Genomic DNA, 15,635 nt, shown 5'->3' on the forward strand with positions numbered 1-15,635 from the left:
GAGTCATCTACACTTGAGAACGCAGAACCTCTTACCTTACAAATTGGGCGCAAAAGTACTCGCTTCTGGATGGCTAGGTACAATTTTCTACCTTGCACCTGCCACCTTATCAAAATCTATTTAGATGAGTTTATTAAATAAATAGTTTCCGACAACTAGAAAAAAGATAATTATTACCATCTTTACAAATCTGTGCTCTCGGAGTACATCTGCAGATTTTCAAAAATCGTAAAGTAGCGCTTTAAATATAAAAAATTTCCCCGTTGGCTGTGGTTCACTTATACGATCCAGATACCTATCTTAAAGATCCCCTAATACACTCAGTAAAAATGAAATGATAGTGTAGCAGCATTGTGGCCACTGGGACCCTTTAGCGGCAGTTCGGCCGCCAGTTCGCAAGTGGTACTTCAAGGGACCACACACTGGGCGACTTGCGCGTCGGTGATGATGAAATGATGATGAGGACAACACAACAAGAATTCCAGGCCGGTAATCGAACCCGGGCCCGCTTCATGCTATGCAAGCACGTTACCACTTAGCTAAACAGCCTTACAACACGTAGTGTTATTCACAATTACAAATATTCATAAGTCACATTTGCGTCATACTTGTTCCTTCAGTCACTCAAAAATAAAACAAATACAAGTATTATTCACCATAAAATATAAGATTAATGGCAAATAAACATTCTTACGTAAAATTAAATACTTCAGAGAAACCTGTTTTTCCTTGTTACTGAAATGCTGGGTGTACCGTCAGACTTCATACGAATAGTTAGCTAACATTTGTGGACCTGACAAGAAGTTACTGCTTCACGTAAACTTTATATTTTGCTTTTCAGTGACTTTTCATATCTCTAAAAGTGTCAGAAATATGAACCTGAAATTTATACAGCTGTTAGCTATTGACGACTGACAATATGATAAAAACTATTCTTCCACTTGGTATATGGAATTTGTAGCATTTAATTTTTCGATAGCGTAAATAACATTTCGTCAGCTATACGCTAGTGACACCTTTCGACCACGGTCGCAAGCTGCTAGTAAACAACTGACTAACACGAACGGACATGCCAAATTCAAAAGAACGCAAAATCCGAAAGACTGGCTAAGTCTCAAGGAAGCTCGAAATTTAGTGGGAACGTCAATGCGAGATCTTATAATAGTTCCCACAGTGAAACGTTGACTCAATATATCGTAGAAAACCCAAAGAGATTCTGGTCGAATGTATAGTACACCAGTGGCAAAAAACAGTCAATACTGTCACTGCGTGATATCGATGGAAATGTTACGGATGATGGTACCACTAAAGCGGAGTTACTAAATACAGTTTTCCGTAATTCCTTCACGAAAGAAGACGAAGTAAATATTCCAGAATTCGAAACCAGGACAGCTGTTAGCATGAGGACATAAGATTGGATGTCTTAGGTGTTGCGAAACAACTCAAATAAATTAAGAAAGGCAAGTCTTCCGCTCCAGATGGTATACCAATCAGATTCCTTTCAGAGTATGCCCTTCTTAGCAATCATATACAACCGCTCACTTGTCGAAAGGTCTGTTTCTAAAGACTGGAAAGTAGCACAGGTCACATCAATAACCAAGAAGGAAAATAGAAGTATCACTTTGAATTGCAGACTCATATCACTGACCTCAATTTGCAGTAGGATTTTGGAGCATATACTGTACTCGAACATAATGAATCACCTTGAAGAAAATGACTTATTGATACATAACCAACACGGATTCACAAAATATCGTTCTTCTGCAACACATTTATTCCCATGAAATAATGAGTGCTGTCGACTACGGATCTCAGATCGATTCCAGTTTCCTAGATTTCCAGAAGGCTTTTTATACCGTTCCTCACAAACAACTATTAAACATATTGGGTGCATATGGTTTATCGTCTCAGTTGTGTGACTGGATTAGTGACCGCCTCTCAGAGAACTCACAGTTCGAAGTGATATACGGTAGATCATTGAGAACAACAGAAGTGATATCTGGTGTTCCACAAGGTAGTGTCATGGGCCCTCTGCTGTTCCTGACTTACATAAATGATGTAGGTAATAATCTGAGCAGCGCCCTTAGATTGTTTGCAGATGACGCTGTGATTTACCGTCTAGTAAAATCATCAGACGATCAATTGTAATTACAAAATGATCTAGAAAGATATTCTGTATAGTGCGAACAGTGGCAATTGGCACTAACCAAAGAAAAGTGTGACGTCATCCAAATGGGTACTAAAAGAAATCCGACAAATTTTTGGTATACGATAAATCACACAAATTTAAGGGCTGTCAATTCGACTAAATGTCTAGAAATTACAATTACTAGCAGCTTAAATTGGAAAGACGACATAGATAATACTGTGGGGAAGGCAAAACAAAGAATGCGCTTTGTTGGCAGAACACATAGAAAATTCGACAAACCCACTAAAGAGACAGCCTACATTACACTTGTCCGTCCTCTGCTGGAATACTGCTGGGCGGTGTGGGATCCCTACCAGCTGGAATTGGCGGAGGACATCAGAAAAGTGCAAAGAAGGGCAGCTCGTTTCGCATTATCTCGCAATAGGGGTTAGAGCGTCACTGATATGATACGCGAATTGGGGTAGCAGTCACTGAAACAAAGGCGAGATAGATTTACGAAATTTCAATCACCAACTTTCTCTTGCGAATGCGAAAATATTTTGTTGACACCAATCTACGTAGGGAGAAATGATCATCATAATAAAATAAGAGAAGTCAGAGCTCGAACGGAAAGATTTAGGTGTTCCTTTTTCCCACGCGCCATTCGAGAGTGGAATGGTAGAGAACTAGTATGAAAATGGTTCAGTGAACCCTCTGTCAGGCACTTAAGTGTGAATTGCAGAGTAACCATGTAGATGTAGACGTAGACATTTGCAACTGATCAATGACTTGCATGAAGGTAACTTCTGACATTTTGGAAGGCGTGCTTGAAAAGTAATGCCCGAGGAATTTTTATGTGAAAACTCTTAAAACTTTTTAAATAAAACACACTTTATTAATAACATAAATCTCATCTTTTAATGTCTACTCATTTGCATCTCTCTGCCGCTCGAGGGCTCCGACGTGCGGCCTGTAACATGGCGGTGTGTAACGTACGTGTGTCGGTGCGCGAGAAACAGTGTGCTGTAATCGAGTTTCTAATTGAACGAGTTCTTCCACCCATGGAGCAGTTTCCCTTTCAGCATGACAATGCCGGACCACACACGAGCGCTGCGACATCTACAACAATCTGACGCCTTGAGTTCACTGTCATTGGTCATCTTCCATACAGTCCCGACTTGGCGAAATCCGATTTTCATCTGTTTCTAAAACTTGAAGAATATCTGCGGGTACTTCGCTTTGACAGTGATGAAGCGATGGAGGCAGAAACGAAGTTTGCAAACATTCTGCCGTGAAGATATGATTAAATTTGTCTCTCGTTGGGAGAAATTTGTTCGCTGTAAGGTTGACTGTGTTGATAAATAAATCCGTAAACACGAGGAATAAAAACGTAGAATGTTTACATGTTTCGTTTTGTTTAAAAGGCTTTAACAGTTTTCACATTAAATAATCGAAGACATTACTTTTCAGCACTCTTTCGTATATGGGCGATGTATAGCGCTACGCCGCAAACGGATACACGAGCGAAAGTATGAGAATTTTAGTAACACATAGTTTATAGGTCTTCCTCAGTTTGAATGTAGACTGACTTCTGACCAAGTCTATCCCAGCTGATTGCGTTATCATCGCATTGCGGCTGATTGTTACCTCCGCGACACGACACGTGTATACGCCAATTACACTTTTCACAAGAATTTACTAATACTTTTGCCAATTAGCACTAATATACAACTTGTATGGCGAAGGTTGTAGTCGGTTTCGACAATGAGACCGTTGGCATTTTTGTAGGCCATGTGTCCGCCATTACTCGTGACGTCCATAAAGAAACTTACGCACCACTCCATGATAATTACGATGTCGAGAGAGACACGGACTTTCGATTCTTTGGGGCGGCGATACTACAGTACGAATACGAGCATTTAGATAAAAATGATATGAGGTTAATCAATACCTATGAATTTTGCTAGGTTTTGTTACAAAATAAATAAATAACATGGTGAGTTTGAAAGACTTAGTCTTGAAAGGAAGTTGAAAAGCTTTGTCAAGCCTTTGTTTAGCAACCTTATATCCTTCTGTTTTCAGGAACCACAGCCGTAAGCCGCGGACAAGGCTCTCATTCTTATGGAGTTTGTGGTTCTTTTCAGAGATATACTAGTGGGATTGTATTCCCCTGCTACGACTAAAGTGGAGGGAGTGAATAGTTACTGCATTTGTCTTATTGCCATAAAACCAAGGAAAATCGCGTGAAAACCTTGCTTGTAACTATGGGATTGGAACGGCTTCTGGGACCAAAATTAGCATTGACAAACATTTTTGTTGAGAATTATAAGAAATACATAACACTGTGCTGTCTGTAAAAATGTTATTTTATTTTGCTCCCCGTTTCGGTTCTACACCATCATCAAAGGCAGCTGTACAGCATACAATAGTAAACAATGTGACAATGCCAAACAAAATAAGAAAAATAGGAAAAAACGTTAAATCGATCAAAATACTCACGAAAATTATCACAGCAGTATCAAATGTCATGAAAACTTTAACACAATATACCGCAGGAAACCATTATTTCCGAGATAATATAAGATTAAAAATCGTAGCAAGATAAAAATATGACGACACATTGACGTAAGGACATGTGGGGTACAGCAAACTGACTTCAAAGTCAAACATGGCAGTCTTCACCGAATCCAAAGAAGTTGCCATTAAATAAATAAGTGATAAGCAGATTACAAATCTGAGGTATTAAGTTACACGCTTGACTGAGATTGCTTAAAACCTCCAACAAAATGATGTATAAAGTAACAGATTAGGAAGATTGGTGACTGTAAGAATGCAAAATGTTTTACAATTCATTCAAAAACGTACGCATATAAAGGATAAGCTATCAGATCAATTCCTGAAATTAAAGTCACTAAAGCCATGTGTGACGAAAATAAACACTAAATTAAATTAATACGTAGGAAATAAAATTTTTAAGAGTGAAGGAAAATACAAAAGGAATGTAGAGCAAGTAGATGCGAAACATCTATAATTTTATACACATGACAATCGAAACAAAAAATTTTATGAAGAAACTTTTAGACATTGGTTGGAAAGACATGTCATCCGAATAGATGCACGACCACAAAATGAAATCAAAATTCCAATTATCTTACAGAAATTAATAATAAAAAGACATGCTCTGTACCTAGACTTTAACGTATTGGCTTGAAAGTATTTCATCAACACCACTACAGAGTCATATGACAAAATCACCTCTTAGCATTCAGATGAAAATTAATAAAGTAATACAATACTCAATTATTAAATCAAAAGACAAGGAACTGATCATATCACATAACATTATTTTTTTTATATTGACGAAACAAGGGATTCAATGGCACAAATAAGAGGGGACGTTTAACTGTGACCTTAAACGTAACATAAAAGTAATATAACTGAGAAAATAATAAAATATTTCGGGGTGGTGGGGTGTCTATAGAAGGGGGTAAGGTTAAAGGATGAAATACCGTATATGATAAACCCTACTAAGTCATGAAGTTAAAAATTAATATAGTCATAAAAGGTTACAAAAGTACAGAACTAATGGACATTGCTCCTACAAAGTTATGGAACATACAGAAAAGTTAAAAACAGAGACCATAATAATTGTAGCTAGCCAGACAACTATGGTATTTCTTATAAAAAATAAATAAAAATAGAATACGGAATTGAATCAGGGTTACTGACCAGAAAGCCAAAATCATTGATGACCATATTTACACTCAATCATGATACTAATTATTAGTTGGAGACATAGTTAAGAAAGGTAAGTTATAAAAACATGTGTTATTAATATTATTTCAATTTAGAAATTGGGTGAAGGTAAGTAAGGCGTAAAGAAGTGAAAATGATGAAGGGGAGGGTGGAGGAGGGTGCTGGTGAGGAAGGGAGGCTAAGGGTTGAAAGGAAAGTGCAATATATCTGAATCAAATAGCGCGTAGGTGTGATGACACTCGGTTCAGCAGTAATCGCGTGCACCACAGAGTAACTGAATGCTGCCACGTACAAATCTTGGATATATATCCATATAATTACGGCATTTATGTTAAAACCTGACGTGTCTGCATGTTTCTGCCTCGTGAATCACTTCAGATGCTTGTAATTACACGTTTAATATACCCGCAGAACGATATCATCCTGCCGCCAGCAGGTAGAAGTTGCGCAGACTGTTCTGGGAAGTGTTTTGCATAAGAATATCTTCCCTCCTAAGAGGAGGACTCGTAGGTAAAGACTGTCTGCGGATATAACAACTAATTTTACTTAGTTGTTATGCCTTCATTTCTTCCAAGAAGTAGTGTCAGCCCTAAAATTTTCATGATTTTCCGGCTTAAGGTCAGAGTTGTAGCCAAAAATGAATGTCATCTCTTAAATTCCTTACTTCAGCACTTCTCCTCAAGATTTATCATAGATTTTTTCTGCTCCCGTAGAAAAATAAACGTTTGAAAGTCCTCATGTTCTGATATTAACTTAACTGTTTAAGTAATTAAAACTGTTTTGTGGATTTAATAATTGAAATACACTCCTGGAAACTGAAATAAGAACACCGTCAATTCATTGTCCCAGGAAGGGTAAACTTTATTGACACATTCCTGGGGTCAGATACATCACATGATCACACTGACAGAACCACAGGCACATAGACACAGGCAACAGAGCATGCACAATGTCGGCACTAGTACAGTGTATATCCACCTTTTGCAGCAATGCAGGCTGCTATTCTCCCATGGAGACGATCGTAGAGATGCTGGATGTAGTCCTGTGGAACGGCTTGCCATGCCATTTCCACCTGGCGCCTCAGTTGGACCAGCGTTCGTGCTGGACGTGCAGACCGCGTGAGACGACGCTTCATCCAGTCCCAAACATGCTCAATGGGGGACAGATCCGGAGATCTTGCTGGCCAGGGTAGTTGACTTACACCTTCTAGAGCACGTTGGGTGGCACGGGATACATGCGGACGTGCATTGTCCTGTTGGAACAGCAAGTTCCCTTGCCGGTCTAGGAATGGTAGAACGATGGGTTCGATGACGGTTTGGATGTACCGTGCACTATTCAGTGTCCCCTCGACGATCACCAGTGGTGTACGGCCAGTGTAGGAGATCGCTCCCCACACCATGATGCCGGGTGTTGGCCCTGTGTGCCTCGGTCGTATGCAGTCCTGATTGTGGCGCTCACCTGCACGGCGCCAAACACGCATACGACCATCATTGGCACCAAGGCAGAAGCGACTCTCACCGCTGAAGACGACACGTCTCCATTCGTCCCTCCATTCACGCCTGTCGTGACACCACTGGAGGCGGGCTGCACGATGTTGGGGCGTGAGCGGAAGACGGCTTAACGGTGTGCGGGACCGTAGCCCAGCTTCATGGAGACGGTTGCGAATGGTCCTCGCCGATACCCCAGGAGCAACAGTGTCCCTAATTTGCTGGGAAGTGGCGGTGCGGTCCCCTACGGCACTGCGTAGGATCCTACGGTCTTGGCGTGCATCCGTGCGTCGCTGCGGTCCGGTCCCAGGTCGACGGGCACGTGCACCTTCCGCCGACCACTGGCGACAACATCGATGTACTGTGGAGACCTCACGCCCCACGTGTTGAGCAATTCGGCGGTACGTCCACCCGGCCTCCCGCATGCCCACTATACGCCCACGCTCAAAGTCCGTCAACTGCACATACGGTTCACGTCCACGCTGTCGCGGCATGCTACCAGTGTTAAAGACTGCGATGGGGCTCCGTATGCCACGGCAAACTGGCTGACACTGACGGCGGCGGTGCACAAATGCTGCGCAGCTAGCGCCATTCGACGGCCAACACCGCGATTCCTGGTGTGTCCGCTGTGCCGTGCGTGTGATCATTGCTTGTACAGCCCTCTCGCAGTGTCCGGAGCAAGTATGGTGGGTCTGACACACCGGTGTCAATGTGTTCTTTTTTCCATTTCCAGGAGTGTATAATAGCAGAGATACGATTATCTAGCAATTAAATTTCTACGTGTATCATTATCAAGCCCAACTTGGTAGAGAAATGCTTCCTATTTAATCACTCTTGATTTATAACTAGAATACAACGGCTAGCTATCTTTGTCATCATCGACTTGCAAATCAGATGTAACTAGAATAACATAAATTTCCCGATCACTATGGAAAGAAAACATTTAAGACTATATGTGAAAAACTTGAAACAAACAGCTATCGGAGAGGTGAAACATCAGGTAAGCACCTATAGAAAAAATCTATTCAGTAATCGCATGGTAAAATAGTGCTAAAGAAATAAAATAAGTTCTGGTCTTTACTCCGAAGACTCGTTTGATGCAGCTCTCCACGCTACTCTATCCTGTATGAGTCTCTTCATCTTCTAATAACTACAACAAACCTACATCCTTTTGAACTGCTTATTTTATGCTCCTCTGGGTCACCCTCTACAATTTCTACCCCCCACACGTATCTGAAGTACTAAAACTGTGACCCTCTGACGTCTCAGAATATGTCCTATCAACCGATCCCTTCATCTAGTCAGGTTTTACCAGAAATTTCTTTTCTCCCTAATTCTAATCAGTACCTCCTCATTACTTACGTGATCTACTCATCTAATCTTCAGGATTATTGTGTAGCGATACTCATCTACTACTTTGAGTGTCTCATTTCGTAATCGAATTCCTATAGCATCACCTGATTTAATTCGAGTACATTGCATTATCATTGTTTTGCTTTTGTTGACGTTCATGTTATATCCTCCTTTCCAGGCCCTGTCCATTCCGTTCAACTGCTCTTCCAAGTGCTTTGTTGTCTCTGAGAGAATTACGGTGTCATCGGAAAACCTTTATTTATTTTCTCTGGGCTTGAATTCCTACTCCAAATTTTCCTTTGGTTTACTTTACTGCTTGTTGAAATTACAGATCAAACAACATTATCGATAGGCTAGAAACGTATCTCACACCCTTGTCAACCACTGCATGACTTTCAAGACCCTCGACTCTTAAAACAGCCGTCTGGTTTCTATACAAGTTCTAAATAGCATTTCACTATCTGTACTTTACCCACGCTGCCTTTAGAATTTCAAAGAGTGTATTCCAGTCAACATTGTCGAAGGCTTTCTGTAAGTCTACAATGCTACAGTCTTTCGTTTGCCTTTCTTCAACCTTCTAGAAGGTTAGACTTTTAAAAGTAGTTGTGGAATCAGTATTGTCTTGCAGGATCCCACATTTCTCCGAATAAAATGATCTTTCACAAGTTCGGCTTCTTCTAGTTTTTTTCCATTCTTTTGTAAAAAATTCGTGTAAGTGATTTGCTACAAATATTTATTAAACTGGCTGTTCGGTGGGATTCATACCTGGAAACATCTGCTTTCCTGGGGATCGGAATTAATATATTCTTCTTGAAGTCTGAGGGAATTTTGTCTGTCTCACTTACGTTGCAAACCAGATGGAAAAGTTTTGTCATGGCTGGCCCTCCCAGGGCGGTTAGAAGTTCTTACGGAATGTCATGTACTCCGGGACCTTCTTTTGAATTAGGTCTTTCACTGTTGTGTCAATTCTTCTCGCGGTATCGTACCTCTCGTCTCCCCTTCCTCTACGTCTTCTTCCATTTCTCTAACATGCCTTCAAGCACATCTCCCTTTGATAGACCTTCTATAGATGGTGTACATTTTAACTGAAGGCATTGAATGATCTCGAAAGCTATATATCGGATGAAAAGTTGGTAATTCCTATTCCAGGATGAGATTGTCTCTCTTGAGTGGAGTGTGCGATGGTATGAAACTTCCTCGCAGATTAAAAAGGTGTGCGAGACCGAGACTCGAACTCTGGACTTAGAGCACTTGCCCGCCAAAGGCAGAGGTCTGGAGTTCGAGTCTCGGTCCGGCACACAGTTTTAATCTGCCAGCAAGTTTCAATAATTCCACACCCAGTGATACCACATTCGAGCATCCCCCCCCCCCCCCAAGTCCACAGCCAACCTCGTGCCTGGGTGCCGGGAGGGGGGGGGGTATCTTTGAAATCTTCATTGGGAACCCCTTATTTTTACTGTAGATTACGATTCTACGGCAAAATTTGTCTGAATAACTTTTTAGTTTCGCCAAAGATGGCGCTGAAATCGGAGTAATAGGCATGGATACACAATAGTAATGTATGACATGCTACGCAATTGCTACATGAAGCGCTACCGTGGCAGTGTAGCGAACTACAACGTTTAATGAGAGGCAGGATACTGCAATCGCAGCACATGCACGGAGCAAACGTAGAACAGATAGCACCTCACAACATTTCAATATTTGCGCAAGTTTTTATTGCCTGCACACTTATCTATCATTTAGAGAACAGGCATGCACGTGGACGATGACTGTCGCAACCTGTAACACCCCAAGTATAGGCCCCTTAATGACCACCCTTTTGTTGCAAAAGAAATAGCAAAATTAGTTATCCTGACTATGACGGCAGCTACTGACATCAAAATTTACACATATGTCAGTTTGATTAACAAAAAAAAGTTGAAATGGCTCTGAGCACTATGGGACTTAACATCAGAGGGCATCAGTCCCCTAGAACGTAGAACTGCTTAAACCCTACTATCCTAAGGACATGCCCGAGGCAGGTTTCGAACCTGCGATCGTAGCGGTGACTCAGCTCCAGACTGTAGCGCCTAGAACCGCTCGGCTACTTCGGCCGGCTTTGATTAACAGGTATGTTACATAAATACGAATGATTATTGTAAAGAAAGCACTGCATGAAAGAATACCATGCAATACAAAACAGAAACCTTAAAGAAATAATTCAAAAATTATTACTTACGAAGGTTAAAGCCCAGACCATAAATCGACCAAAGATAACATGTATCCTACAAGAGAGATGTGACCACATTGAGCTGTAAGTTCGCTGTGACTACAAAAAACTCCGCAATCGAGATCTTAACTTCGTTTCTCTCTTGTATTCTGCAACAGTAGTACGCATGTTAAGTGCTGTTAGATTGTTTTAAATCTGACTTGAAGTTTAAAGTTTTACGATATATCCGGAATGAGATTTTCACTCTGCAGCGGAGTGTGCGCTGATATGAAACTTCCTGGCAGATTAAAACAGTGTGCCCGACCGAGACTCGAACTCGGGACCTTTGCCTTTCGCGGGCAAGTGCTCTACCAACTTAGCTACCGAAGCACGACTCACGCCTGGTCCTCACAGCTTTACTTCTGCCAGTATCTCGTCTCCTACCTTCCAAACTTTACAGAAGCTCTCCTGCGAACCTTGCAGAACTAGCACTCCTGAAAGAAAGGATATTGCGGAGACATGGCTTAGCCACAGCCTGGGGGATGTTTCCAGAATGAGATTTTCACTCTGCAGCGGAGTGTGCGCTGATATGAAACTTCCTGGCAGATTAAAACTGTGTGCCCGACCGAGACTCGAACTCGGGATCTTTGCCTTTCGCGGGCAAGTGCTCTACCAACTGAGCTACCGAAGCACGACTCACGCCCGGTCCTCACAGCTTTACTTCTGCCAGTATCTCGTCTCCTACCTTCCAAACTTTACAGAAGCTCTCCTGCGAACCTTGTAGAACTAGCACTCCTGAAAGAAAGGATATTGCGGAGACATGGCTTAGCCACAGCCTGGGGGATGTTTCCAGAATGAGATTTTCACTCTGCAGCGGAGTGTGCGCTGATATGAAACTTCTTGGCAGATTAAAACTGTGTGCCCGACCGAGACTCGAAATCGGGACCTTTGCCTTTCGCGGGCAAGTGCTCTACCAACTGAGCTACCGAAGCACGACTCACGCCCGGTCCTCACAGCTTTACTTCTGCCAGTATCTCGTCTCCTACCTTCCAAACTTTACAGAAGCTCTCCTGCGAACCTTGCAGATCTAGCACTCCTGAAAGAAAGGATATTGCGGAGACATGGCTTAGCCACAGCCTGGGGGATGTTTCCAGAATGAGATTTTCACTCTGCAGCGGAGTGTGCGCTGATATGAAACTTCCTGGCAGATTAAAACTGTGTGCCCGACCGAGACTCGAACTCGGGACCTTTGCCTTTCGCGGGCAAGTGCTCTACCAACTGAGCTACCGAAGCACGACTCACGCCCGGTCCTCACAGCTTTACTTCTGCCAGTATCTCGTCTCCTACCTTCCAAACTTTACAGAAGCTCTCCTGCGAACCTTGCAGAACTAGCACTCCTGAAAGAAAGGATATTGCGGAGACATGGCTTAGCCACAGCCTGGGGGATGTTTCCAGAATGAGATTTTCACTCTGCAGCGGAGTGTGCGCTGATATGAAACTTCCTGGCAGATTAAAACTGTGTGCCCGACCGAGACTCGAACTCGGGACCTTTGCCTTTCGCGGGCAAGTGCTCTACCAACTGAGCTACCGAGCACGACTCACGCCCGTCCTCACAGCTTTACTTCTGCCAGTATCTCGTCTCCTACCTTCCAAACTTTACAGAAGCTCTCCTGCGAACCTTGCAGAACTATCACTCCTGAAAGAAAGGATATTGCGGAGACATGGCTTAGCCACAGCCTAGGGGGATGTTTCCAGAATGAGATTTTCACTCTGCCGCGGAGTGTGCGCTGATATGAAACTTCCTGGCGGATTAAAACTGTGTGCCCGACCGAGACTCGAACTCGGGACCTTTGCCTTTCGCGGGCAAGTGCTCTACCAACTGAGCTACCGTAGCACGACTCACGCCCGGTCCTCACAGCTTTACTTCTGCCAGTATCTCGTCTCCTACCCTCCAAACTTTACAGAAGCTCTCCTGCGAACCTTACAGAACTAGCACTCCTGAGAGAAAGGATATTGCGGAGACATGGCTTATCCACAGCCTGGGGGATGTTTCCAGAATGAGATTTTCACTCTGCAGCGGAGTGTGCGCTGATATGAAACTTCCTGGCAGATTAAAACTGTGTGCCCGACCGAGACTCGAACTCGGGACCTTTGCCTTTCGCGAGCAAGTGCTCTACCAACGGAGCTACCGAAGCACGACTCACGCCCGGTCCTCACAGCTTTACTTCTGCCAGTATCTCGTCTCCTACCTTCCAAACTTTACAGGAGCTCTCCTGCGAACCTTGCAGAACTAGCACTCCTGAAAGAAAGGATATTGCGGAGACATGGCTTAGCCACAGCCTGGGGGATGTTTCCCGAATGAGATTTTCACTCTGCAGCGGAGTGTGCGCTGATATGAAACTTCCTGGCAGATTAAAACTGTGTGCCCGACCGAGACTCGAACTCGGGACCTTTGCCTTTTCGCGGGCAAGTGCTCTACCAACTGAGCTACCGAAGCACGACTCACGCCCGGTCCTCACAGCTTTACTTCTGCCAGTATCTCGTCTCCTACCTTCCAAACTTTACAGAAGCTCTCCTGCGAACGTTGCAGAACTAGCACTCCTGAAAGAAAGGATATTGCGGAGACATGGCTTAGCCACAGCCTGGGGGATGTTTCCAGAATGAGATTTTCACTCTGCAGCGGAGTGTGCGCTGATATGAAACTTCCTGGCAGATTAAAACTGTGTGCCCGACCGAGACTCGAACTCGGGACCTTTGCCTTTCGCGGGCAAGTGCTCTACCAACTGAGCTACCGAGCACGACTCACGCCCGTCCTCACAGCTTTACTTCTGCCAGTATCTCGTCTCCTACCTTCCAAACTTTACAGAAGCTCTCCTGCGAACCTTGCAGAACTATCACTCCTGAAAGAAAGGATATTGCGGAGACATGGCTTAGCCACAGCCTAGGGGGATGTTTCCAGAATGAGATTTTCACTCTGCCGCGGAGTGTGCGCTGATATGAAACTTCCTGGCGGATTAAAACTGTGTGCCCGACCGAGACTCGAACTCGGGACCTTTGCCTTTCGCGGGCAAGTGCTCTACCAACTGAGCTACCGTAGCACGACTCACGCCCGGTCCTCACAGCTTTACTTCTGCCAGTATCTCGTCTCCTACCCTCCAAACTTTACAGAAGCTCTCCTGCGAACCTTACAGAACTAGCACTCCTGAGAGAAAGGATATTGCGGAGACATGGCTTATCCACAGCCTGGGGGATGTTTCCAGAATGAGATTTTCACTCTGCAGCGGAGTGTGCGCTGATATGAAACTTCCTGGCAGATTAAAACTGTGTGCCCGACCGAGACTCGAACTCGGGACCTTTGCCTTTCGCGAGCAAGTGCTCTACCAACGGAGCTACCGAAGCACGACTCACGCCCGGTCCTCACAGCTTTACTTCTGCCAGTATCTCGTCTCCTACCTTCCAAACTTTACAGGAGCTCTCCTGCGAACCTTGCAGAACTAGCACTCCTGAAAGAAAGGATATTGCGGAGACATGGCTTAGCCACAGCCTGGGGGATGTTTCCCGAATGAGATTTTCACTCTGCAGCGGAGTGTGCGCTGATATGAAACTTCCTGGCAGATTAAAACTGTGTGCCCGACCGAGACTCGAACTCGGGACCTTTGCCTTTTCGCGGGCAAGTGCTCTACCAACTGAGCTACCGAAGCACGACTCACGCCCGGTCCTCACAGCTTTACTTCTGCCAGTATCTCGTCTCCTACCTTCCAAACTTTACAGAAGCTCTCCTGCGAACCTTGCAGAACTAGCACTCCTGAAAGAAAGGATATTGCGGAGACATGGCTTGGCGACAGCCTGGGGGATGTTTCCAGAATGAGATTTTCACTCTGCAGCGGAGTGTGCGCTGATATGAAACTTCCTGGCAGATTAAAACTGTGTGCCCGACCGAGACTCGAACTCGGGACCTTTGCCTTTCGCGGGCAAGTGCTCTACCAACTGAGCTACCGAAGCACGACTCACGCCTGGTCCTCACAGCTTTACTTCTGCCAGTATCTCGTCTCCTACCTTCCAAACTTGGAAATATTAGTCAGAAGTCAGACTAAAGTAGGAACAGCTTACCGTTAGAAAAATAATAGGGTTTTGATGTTTTTGACAGAAAAGTGAATCGTGTGACTACCCATTTGTGATGGGACTTAGCCTTCGTGGTACTTAATAGTCACCAAAATTAAAGGACACAGAAAGAGACTGATCGCCGACATAAACTGTATTATTACACTTGAGTAGGCCACAACTAAACGCAATCACGAAGAGACTACAATTTCTGCGTATTGTCAGAAGTTATCGTCAAGGTCAGGATTACTGATGTTAACGTACATAATTCCCTAAATCACATATCAGTGTGTGTGCTCAGCGTAGGGACAGACAATAATTACAAAGAACAATAAATCTTAATTCAGCTTTAATTGTCCATGTCTCCTACATCATTTCAGGGGCATTTAAAGTGCATTCGTGAAATTAACATACTATTCTGATAACATAAAAGTGCTAAGTGAATTAGTGATAATTCAACTGTGAACAGCAATAGTCTTACTTCAAAATTGCGACGCATTTTGAACATTGCTCAAGGTAATGTTATCTCTGGAGTTACGCCGTGTAGTTGTTGAATACGCGACGTAGCGACGCCTTGACGACGGAATAATAATTAACAATTTAATATCCTCGCAAAATT

General features: G+C 43.5%; 2 non-coding genes across 2 annotated transcripts; both read right to left on the minus strand.

The window, feature by feature from the left end:
• Positions 1-12,435: 12,435 nt before the first annotated feature.
• Positions 12,436-12,509, minus strand: Trnas-cga (transfer RNA serine (anticodon CGA)). Its single transcript has one exon. It is a non-coding gene; the product is annotated as a tRNA-Ser (tRNA).
• Positions 12,510-13,639: 1,130 nt separating this feature from the next.
• On the minus strand, positions 13,640-13,713 carry Trnas-cga (transfer RNA serine (anticodon CGA)). The gene has a single exon. It is a non-coding gene; the product is annotated as a tRNA-Ser (tRNA).
• Positions 13,714-15,635: the final 1,922 nt, after the last annotated feature.

The sequence above is a fragment of the Schistocerca nitens genome, chromosome 6, assembly GCF_023898315.1.
Source record: "Schistocerca nitens isolate TAMUIC-IGC-003100 chromosome 6, iqSchNite1.1, whole genome shotgun sequence".
Taxonomy (NCBI): Eukaryota; Metazoa; Arthropoda; class Insecta; order Orthoptera; family Acrididae; genus Schistocerca; species Schistocerca nitens.